This window comes from Physeter macrocephalus, chromosome 19 (assembly GCF_002837175.3).
Source record: "Physeter macrocephalus isolate SW-GA chromosome 19, ASM283717v5, whole genome shotgun sequence".
NCBI classification, from domain to species: domain Eukaryota; kingdom Metazoa; phylum Chordata; class Mammalia; order Artiodactyla; family Physeteridae; genus Physeter; species Physeter macrocephalus.
The window spans coordinates 7,111,213-7,121,579 of record NC_041232.1 but is presented as its reverse complement, the minus strand read 5'-3'; the positions used below and the strand labels follow the sequence as shown (position 1 = coordinate 7,121,579).

Genomic DNA, 10,367 nt, shown 5'->3' with positions numbered 1-10,367 from the left:
GCCAATTTTGATGGATATTTCCAAGTTTTGTTCCTAGGAGGCGCCATATATATCTCTACGTGGATCCTTCAATGCCCAGGGTCTGGGCTGGCTCTGAAGGGATGGGAAGCCAAGGGGAAGTCTGCCTCCTCTTCTTTGCTCAGCCTTACCCTTTGTGTCCCCCCTTCCAAACTTTCCCCCGGCTCCGGCTTCATGGTCAGCTTTTTCTGGGCAGTGTGCTTGCTCCTGTATCCCTATCAAACTGAAGCTCCATTCACAGATCTTTTGTATCACCAAGTCCATATGTCCCAAAGGGTCTTCCCTGCAGGTAAATAGGTGGAAGGGAACAATTTTACTCCTCCAGTCAAATACATAGTCTCACCAATTCTGGGTGAAACTACGTTAACGCAGGTGTCTTTACTGCAGGACTTTTCAGTGCCTCTAGTATGCTAACATACATTGGGATCTCTAAGAGGTCTTAGAGTCTGTAGACTGCTTTGACTACACAATTTCAGACATGCCAATATGGTTTCACTGCTTCATTGTAATGAAGGGGAGTCTGAAGCCCAGAGAGGGAGTGCTACTTGTCCAGTGTCACACATCGATGGCGGAGATCTGAATTTCTCTCCTTCCCGTGTCCGTGACAGCAACGAAGTGCTCAGTGCCCTCTCCCTGCACTAGCAGTTCTAAATGTGGAGCGTCAAGGTGTCCTGGTGACCTTCAGGGACACCAAGACATGTAGATTCACTAAATTTTGTTTTTTGGGCCACGCCACGTGGCTTGCAGGATCTCAGTTCCCCGACCAGGGGTCGAACCTGGGCTATGGCAGTGACCGCGCTGAATCCTAACCACTAGGCCACGAGGGAACTCCCTAGATTCATTCAATTTAAAATAACTGCATAGGATCCTTCAAAAGTGTTAAGATGGGGCTTCCCTGGTGGCGCAGTGGTTGCGCGTCCGCCTGCCGATGCAGGGGAACCGGGTTCGCGCCCCGGTATGGGAGGATCCCGCGTGCCGCGGAGCGGCTGGGCCCGTGAGCCGTGGCCGCTGGGCCTGCGCGTCCGGAGCCTGTGCTCCGCAACGGGAGAGGCCACAACAGTGAGAGGCCCTCGTACCGCAAAAAAAAAAAAAAAAAGTGTTAAGATCACGAAAACAAGGGAAGGTGAGAAACTGTCACAGGCTGGAGGAGAGTTAGGAGACATGACCACTAAATGCAACATGCTTTCTTGGGGTGGATCCGCGCACGGGTGAAATCCAAATAAAATCTGTAGTGTAATTAATAGTACGGCACCAATGTCAGGTTCTTAGTTTTGATCAGTGTACCATGGTCATGTGCGATATTAACACTGGGGGCTGCTGGGTGAAGGATATACCAGAACACTCTGTTTTATCTTTCCAGCTCTTCTATAAGTCTAAAATGATTTCAGAAAAGGGAGCTTCGCGGCCTGCAGAGTGTGGGTGGCTGCTGCGTCCCCGGGGACCGTCGTCCACGATGCAGCAGTGCAGCCACGGCAGAGCTGCAGCCCACGTCCAGCAGACTCACTGACGAGGCCGCCCTTGGCTGCTGCCTCTACCCGGACCCCAGCACCAAGGATTCTCTCTTGCAGCAGACCATGCTGCGAATGAAGGATCCTAAGTAGTCACTGGATTTTTATCCTCGAATTCTTGGAATGACACTACTCCAAAAATTAGATTTTCCCACTATGAAATTTTCACTCTATTTCTTGGCTTATGAGGGTAAAAATGACATCCCCAAAGACAAAGGTGAAAGAGTAGCATGGGCATTCTCCAGAAAAGCTATGCTTGAACTGACACACAATTGGGGCGCTGAAGATGATGAGATGCAGAGTTACCACAGTGGCAATTCAGACCCTCGGGGACTTGGTCACGTTGGAATTGCTGTTCCTGACGTTCACGGTGCTTGTATAAGGTGTGAAGAACTCTGGGAGTCAAATTTGTGAAGAAACCTGATGATGGTAAAATGAAAGGCCTGGCATTTATCAAGATCCTGATGGCTACTGGATTGAAATTTTGAATCCTAACAAAATGATCATTTTATTTAGTTCTGTGAGAATGCTGCTTTGAGATTTCAGTGAAGACATTGTGGAAGGTAAAAAAGGAAGCAATGTGATTCAGGATATTCAGTTAACAGAAGCACCTAGGACTGATGGATTATTGTCTCAATTCAAATTATTCTTCAGTCCATTTTCCTTTCCTATTTCAGCTATGTTTTGCACCTAACTGTTCAGCCATTCTAGCTTTAAAGTAGTGCTTTGTCTTATGTCCTTGAATGTAGTTGTATAACTTTATTTTTTTAGGCAATAATTAGAACAATTCCCTTCAGGGGCTGCATTTGCCTTCTGTCTCCTGAAGAGATACAAGTCTACAAGTCTGACTTTGAATCATCATTTTCAAAAAAAAAAAACCACTTAATAAGTTTTTGTTGTGGTTACCTTCTGGGGTTTCAGTTCCTCAGAAGTAACTTTTCAGAATGGGAAGTAAAGAATCCCGAACAAAAATGAAGCTTCTCGTATATGTCAAAATAAATAAATAAACAAATAAATAAAATTATTTCAAAATAGAAAGCTAAAAATGCGTATATCAGTTATGCCAAATCAAACTCCATCCTGTACTGGATTCAGCCATAGAAAAACAGAAGCAAGCCCAAAGTATATGTTAGAATGCTGTATGAAAATATCTTTGGGAAATATACCCAAACATGCTGATCATCTTGGTTACTTGTGAGGAGGGCCCCTGGGTGGCTACTGCAAAAGGAGGGAGACTTTTCACAGTTGATTCTTTAATACCTTTTGGATTTTGAACTATGTACATGTATTCTCTTTCAACAATTAAATCTTAAAAATAATTGAAGAGAGAAATTGGAAAAACATTATTTCGGACTTTTGGGGGCAAACAGAATGAATGAGATAGTAACACTACTGCTCATTGCTGTTAGTGTTTATTGGAGTTCCTATGATGTGCTTGGTGCTGTGGCAAGTACGGAACAGGGAAGAACTCACTGAATCCCCTCAACAATGCAAGACCCCCGTTTTATAGAAGAACAACCATTTGTTCAAGTTGTCATGTAGAAAGTGACAGAGCTGGAATTTGAGGTCAAGTCTGCCTCATTCCATCACCTGAGCTTTTAATCATTCTTTCTACTACTGTGGGATAAATAGGCATGCAGGAGGCTAGGGGGGCAAACAAGACGAGGCATGCAGCAGACGCTGTTGGAGCCCTTCCCATAGTCCCTTGCCCTGCATTTCTTTCCCTGGGGTGGGGAGAGGCTCTCTCTGGCCATTGGACCTGCGCTACCCATGCTCTGGTCAGCTAAAAGAGCTGGTGAATTACGCCCCAACCAATGACTAATAGAAGCTGGTGTATAGATACCCTAGCTCCCTCCCCTCTGGGTGACACCTTGTGTCATTTGAGTGACAGGATTGAGCCCTGTTGCCCGCGGTGGTAACCTGCTTGATAACATATCCCTTCTCTGTCTCACTTCTCTTCTCTCCTACCAAATAAATCACCTGCGTGCAAATATTCATCTCTGGGTCTGCTTCTGGGAGCTTCCAAGCCAAGAAGAGCCCCTAATCTAGTCTGGAGGAGGTAGCGAAGACTGCCAAAAGTAAGTGAATTTTATTTATCTTTACGTCTCTAAAAATGAGATGTATTTTACATTTAGTGAAATCTTGATCTTTAAGCATATAGTTAGATCAATTTGATAGAAGTGTACACTTGTGTAACCCACATACCCATCGAGAGAGAGCATGTCCACCACCCCAGAAAATTCCCTTGTGCCTTTCTCAGGCAATCCCTCCATCCCCAGAAGCAAGCCCTTATCTGATTTCTATCACTATAGGTTAGTTTTTTTCTATTCTAGCACTTGTAAATGGAGTCACACAGAAAGTGCCCTTTTGCATTTGGCTTCCCTCACTCAGCAGAATGCTTCTGAGATGTATCCATGCTGTAGCATGTGTCAGTAGCTCATTTCTTTCCTATTGCAGTAGACTATGAATATATCATAGTGTGTTTATTTATTCTCCTGTGGATGGACAGGTACCTGAGGTATTTCCGGGTTTTGCCTATCATGAATACAAGCTGCTGTGAACGTTCTTGCACAAGACTTTTTTGAGAATCTGTGTTTTCATTTCTTTTAGATAAATTTCTTGGGGGGGATTAATTGGTCACATGACAAGTATATATTTAACTTTTTAAGCAATTGCTAAATGGTTTCCAAAGTGACTATAGCATTTTGTATTCCCACCCATAATAAATGAGCACTCCAGTTCCTCCACATCCCTGCCAACACTTGATGTCATTGGGCTTTTTCATGTTATCCATTTAGCTGGGCATGTAAGGGCAAACTGGACTTCGGAGGGTGGGGGAACACAGGCCCCCAGAGTGTCAGGCATTACCCAAACTGCATTACAGTTGCCAAATATGGGTGATTTCTTTGACAGTTTCAGCAAACAGTGAAGTCCCCCTGTAGAGAGCCAACCCTGAACACCTTTTCTCTTTTTCCCACTCTGTGCTGGCAGCAGACAGCATGCCTCTCAGGCTCAGACCAGGAAGTCTAGTTCTGAACTCTGTCTCTCGGATGTGAGCAAGTAAAACAAAATTGGGGGGGGGGGCTTTAAACATTTTTTTCTTTCTGATTCTGTTGGACCAAGGGAATCAGATTATTTACAGAATACAGGCGATTTTATGAGAAGTTTAAATTCATCTGTGCTAAGCTACAACCTGGTGATGGGGTCAAAGCTTTGCAGTTACGCATCCACTGAGCAGTAGAAGGAGATGTTAGCACCAACAGTGACAGATCTTAAATCCTGATCTTCCAGCTGTTTGCAAGCTCCTTCCCCCGCTTGAAAAGTTTTATTGGCTCCCATCACCAGAAGACTAACATACACACTCCACAAACCCTTGGGTGGAGAGTAGTCTCCACCGACTTCCTCTCTGTTCCAGTTCTACTGACTCCCTTGGGTGTCTCAAATAAGCCAAACTCACTCCTGCCCAGGGCCTTTGCATGTGCTATCTCCTCTGCCTAGAATGCTCTGCTTCCTGCCCTTAATGGCTGGACTTCTTAACCTTGGGTCTCAGCTCTTCAGCATTTTTGCCACCTTTTCAAGAGATTACTTGCCCTAATCACCAAATCAAAATCATTTCTTCACAGAACTAGACTCCTCATCTTTTCGTTGGAGAAAAAGAACCTATGGGAGTCACAGACCTTCCCCGCCATCAATCTGGAGGGAGAAGAGAAAAACGCCAATGACCCGCCTCTGGTTTGTTTTTCTGTCGGGGACACAGAGATGTGCATTGCGACATCATTCCGAGGGCAGTCCACCCTCAGGTAAGATCATCAAGCCAAATGCCATGATTTTCTTGGGAAGTTATTTTTACAGGATGTGGCAACCATTTCCAAAGTCTTAAGAATTTTTCAAGACCCTTTTGCTCTCTGTGTACTTTCAAGACAAGTTGTTAATAGTTATAAATGTTAACAACTTGTACGAGCCTCCACGTGGCACTGAATAACGAGATCGTGTGTTCCTGAGATGGTTCTCAATTTCACATCTTCTCAAATCTGGCTCTCTGAACTTTGTTTTCTAATGCAGGAAGAGACCTGTGCCTTGGTCATTGCAGGGGAGAAGAGCCTTTTCTTTCGTCTCCTTCTGGGAGGACTTAGTAGGAACATGCATGTGCGTGCAATAACTGGATGGGTGCACAGTGGTGAAAGCTAAGCTGAAGTGTCTGATAAACTGGTTGGAGGCCCGAGGGCACAGGGGGCCTGCAGCTGTGTGTGGGCAACTGTCCCCATTGGACCAAGAACCTGCCCCTCCCGTGCACTTCCCTGCTTGGTGCAGACACCACAGTGGCCAAGTGCAGACTGAGGTCACCTTCCTGGGCAGAACTGGGGAGCAGGGAGGCCAAGGGGCAGAAGGGCTCTGGGGAGGGGGGTTCAGCCTCAGCTCAGACCCCCGTCTATTGTCCCAACCACGAGAGCTGGCCGTTGTCACCATGAGTCACAAGATCTATGATGTAGCCATCTGGGGCCTTGATGGAAACTCCACAGGAGTTCCCAGGCTAGGAAAACCCTCTTTCCTGTTTCAAAGTTCTTTCTTTACACTTCAGAGGGTTCATTCCCACCACTCACCCCTACACGGGATTTATCACTGTGTCCCAGCTGAGAAGCTGGGGATGCCAGGCCTCTGCCCATGAAGATGCCCCTTAGGGGGCTTCCTACATGGACACCAGGAAGTCAGGGTGAGCCCCCGGAGCCGTGGCCCAGGCTGCCCAAGTGAGCAAGCGTGACCCGTTGACCATGGGGGTGGTTTCTTGCTCTGGGGGATGGGCAGTGCCACCCATTAGACATCGTGGCTCTCGGAAGCCAAGCTGTCACCAGCAGGTTGGGCAAAAAGTCAAGAGCGAAAAGAAAGATAGCAGTATTTCCCCCAGCACTTCTCTGGGTGGGGAAGCGGTACTGGCCAAAGTTCTTATTTTCTGGGCTGCGGAAGAATGAGAGAATAAGCGGAATACCCTTCCTTATATACTTCCTCAGCCTATGTCTTGGCTTAGCCAGTCCTGCTGTTGTATTGTCATGTATTTAAGGTAGATGGCGTCCTGTCTCAGTCTGGCTTCCCCCCACAAAGCAGAGCCCAAGATGAGGGTTTGGATGCTGAGGTCTAGTTGGAAGGAGGTGCAGGAAGCAGGAGTCAGGGGCCGGGGAAGTGGGAAGGAGGAGGGGCCAGCCCGGCGGGCTGTAGGGAGCCGGTGTCTCTCTGGGCAACAGGGCTCCGCCCTGTGAGACACCCTCTGAGGAGCTGTGCTGAGAATGCCTCAGAAATGTCCCTCTGAGGGACTGGGGCAGCATTCATCCCCCAACTCCTGTCCACCCCACCCCCCAGTGGAGGGGGAACTCCCCCTACTTCCTGGCTGCACCCGCTGGAGAACTGAGCTGTTTCTGCAGTTTGGGGAAGATCCACTGGCAAGACAGTGGAGCGATTCCCTGGCTTGTCCTTGAGATGGGACACGGCCAGTGTGCATGGAACTGTCCGCCACAGAGACACCGAGAGGATGTGATGGAGCCCCACAATCTCCCTTTAGATGTGGATAATAAGGATGGCAACCGAGTCAGTCTAGAATCCAGGTGGCCTCTGGAGCCAGACTGCCTGGGCTGGAATTCCAGTGCCACTCTATGGCGTTGGGTCAGTTCCTTAGCCTCTGTGAGCCTCAGTTTCCTCCTCTGTGCAATGGGAACAACCCCACGGCCTCAGTCCCGGAGTGAATGTTGGCTGGAATAAGACACAGGAGGCTCTTCGCTCAGCCACAGGCACAGAGGAAGTTCCCAGTAAGCACTTGCTGTTGTGTGTATGGTTCCAACGTGGGCTTTGAATTCTATCCTGATGGAGCCCATGGTGGGAGGAGGTGGCAGTTGTGGATATCTTTTAGAGTGCTCTGTGATGCCCAGGAAAGTGTGGAAACAAAGGGCGGAAGGTGAAAGGCAGTTATGGACATAACCAAATGGACCAGGAGGGATCTTGCCCTTTCAGGCACTTGTTTCTGGCTCGGGTTCCCTGCCTGCCCCCCAGAGCTTCCGTGATTCACTGGGAGCACCAGGCACTCTCCCTCTGGCCCCTCCCCGCCCTCCTCTCCAATTGCGCACCCATCTCACGGCCCCAGCACCTCAGCCGATTCTCCTTGTTAACAATAAACACAAATCCTGTTATCTCCCCTCTCTCGCAGCACTTGCCCCTTGATTTAAGCTGCCTTCTCTTCCCCTTTCATCAGCCCTGGGCCCCTCCTGTCGTATATCTTGCCTTTATCTACTTCCCCGCACTAGGTAGCCTTGGGCACGATCGATTCGCGGGGTGGAGGGGAGATGGCAGGCCACCTGCTCGGCCGCCGAGGCCCGCTGTTCTTCTCAGGAGCCCGGGCCGGTATTTCTTGTTAAGCTTCTGTCTGGCCATGTTCGGTTTCTCATTAGGTTTCTGGCCGAGCTTGGTAGTATTTCTTGCTCCTCTGCGGCACAACCTGGAGATCCCTAGTAATTCTTAAAGGGCGAGATGGAGAGGCGTACCTTTAGAGCGCTCTAGAATCCATCTGGCCTGTGGCTTGAAGTGGCACGTGGGGGTTTGTGGGTGGAGGGATCATGGGGAGTAGCTCCCATGACGGGGACTCGGTGGGTCCCTGGGTCACACTGTGGGTTTGCTCCTGTGCCTGCTGCGGCCACCTCCCCCTTGCGTCTCTGCATCAGAATGTCATCACAACAGTCTGGGAGCGGGTTCTCCGGTGCCAGCCTCATCCCACGCCATTGTTGGAAAGACCCCAGCAGGTCTGCTAATAATCCAGGTGTGGCAAGTTCTTCCTATCCCCGACCCAGTTTCCTCGCCTGTGAAATCAGTTGCTTTCTCTTTCTTTTGTTCCTTTCTTCATTTATTTAACAAACACAAAACATGCAAAGAGTGTTCATGACGTCCCAGGTAGTGTTCTAAATACTTTACAAATATTGACACCTTGAGGTTCTCCTAGCCACCCCATAACAAAGTTTTACAGATGAGAAACCATGGCACAGAGAGGCTAAGCGACTTGCCCAAGGCCACACAGCTCACAAGTGACAGAGCAGGGATGCAAACCCAGGCACTGGCTCTAGTGCACGTGCTCTCAGGAGGTGTTTCCTCTTGATGGTCTTGTGGCCTCCATCCAGTTCCCAAACACTGCTACAGTTGATTCTTGTTATTCAAGCTAGTTAAGTTTTATAAAGTAGTCTCAAACACTGAACTGGTGAATATTGAACCATTGCTCCTAGGGGACATACAGGGTTAGGTTCCTGAAAGCCTCTGGTCACGACATTTTTATCAACTGATCAATACATAAACTTGTTTTATGTGTGTTTCTGTTTAAAGACACCTGAGTTAATATTTATTGTTGGTTCATTAACATTGAACTCACAGCTAATAGCACTATAGCTCCTGCCTGAGTAAAGGTTCTCCGACACATGTATTTTCTCCATAAGGTACATCACAGCCTTCTTGCGCTTAGGAACACTGGATAGCTAAACAGCAAAATGAAATGAACAAAGAAACAAACAAAAGCAGGAAAATCACCAACGAAAAGCATACAAATGCAAAAAACGTGGCACCATTTAGACCACAGAAGGACACCTGTTCACAGCATGAGAGCTGAAACAGGAAGGCAGAGTGCCACCTTGCTCAGCCCAAGCTGGCAATGTTCACAACGGGTGACTTGAATTTTTTGCTGCTCTGCACATGACCACAAATGACTATGGAAATTGATTTGGGGGTTACAAGTACATTTTAGCAAGTAGGCGAATTTGCAAATACAGAACCCATGAATGGTAAGGATTGATGGTATTTTGTATTACTCCCCTGCTTAAACATCTGCTGAGGCTCCTTGCCATCTACTATGTCAAATAAATAGAAACTTCACCTGCCTGCCTTTCAAGGGTTTTAATAATCTAGCCCCATTCCATCTTTTTTTTTTTTTTTTTTTTTTTGTGTGGTATGCGGGCCTCCCTCTGTTGTGGCCTCTCCCGTTGCGGAGCACAGGCTCCGGACGCGCAGGCTCAGTGGCCTTGGCTCACGCTCCCAGCCGCTCCGCGGCATGTGGGATCCTCCCAGACCGGGGCGCGAACCCCGTTCCCCTGCATAGGCAGGCGGACGCGCAACCACTGCGCCACCAGGGAAGCCCCCATTCCATCTTTTAAAACGTGTTTCCCTTTACTCCCGGGGCCGTCTCCTTTCCCCCTGGGCCTGGTTCCTCTTCCTTACTATTCCGCCACGTCACCAACTCACTCCTAACTTCACACCTTTGCTCTCTGTTTCCCGTCTGGGCATGTCTTCCCTTCTTTCACTTATCTACCAAATCCTACCTACAGTTTAAAGGTCAGATCAAATTTCTTTTTTCTTTGTATAGCTTTGTCCCACTGGTTATCCCTTCCTGGATGTTGTAGACTCATACCATACTGGAGGTTAATTTTTTTAAGTGTCCTTTTGTGATTCTCTCACAAACAGCCTGCATGTGGGGAATTTCCCACAAACCACTGTTTGATGACACTCTCAGAAGAGGAGACGTCCAAGTTACACTGATCACGTTTGGGCTTGGATAGTGAGGATGTTTTGGTTACAAGGGTAGAAGGAGGGATAACGTTGTACTCACCATTGAGACCTGGCTGGAGGAATGTGTTAACTCTTCAGAAATACCAATCGGTCTCCTTACATAACATAGAAGAGTGAGCCAAGGATAATTAGACCATCAAAGGGGTCTTATCTAGAATTGATCTGTTCAGAGAGGTAAGCCTCTGCTTCTAACAGCCTCAGGGTGAGCTGGCCACGTGTGCAAGGAGCGGGGGCAGGGTGGGAGTTCTGAGATCTCAA

General features: G+C 48.0%; 1 pseudogene; it reads left to right on the top strand.

Moving 5' to 3' along the window:
- Positions 1-2,135, top strand: part of LOC102985487 (lactoylglutathione lyase-like) — a 29,822-nt pseudogene extending 27,687 nt beyond the window's left edge.
- Positions 2,136-10,367: the final 8,232 nt, after the last annotated feature.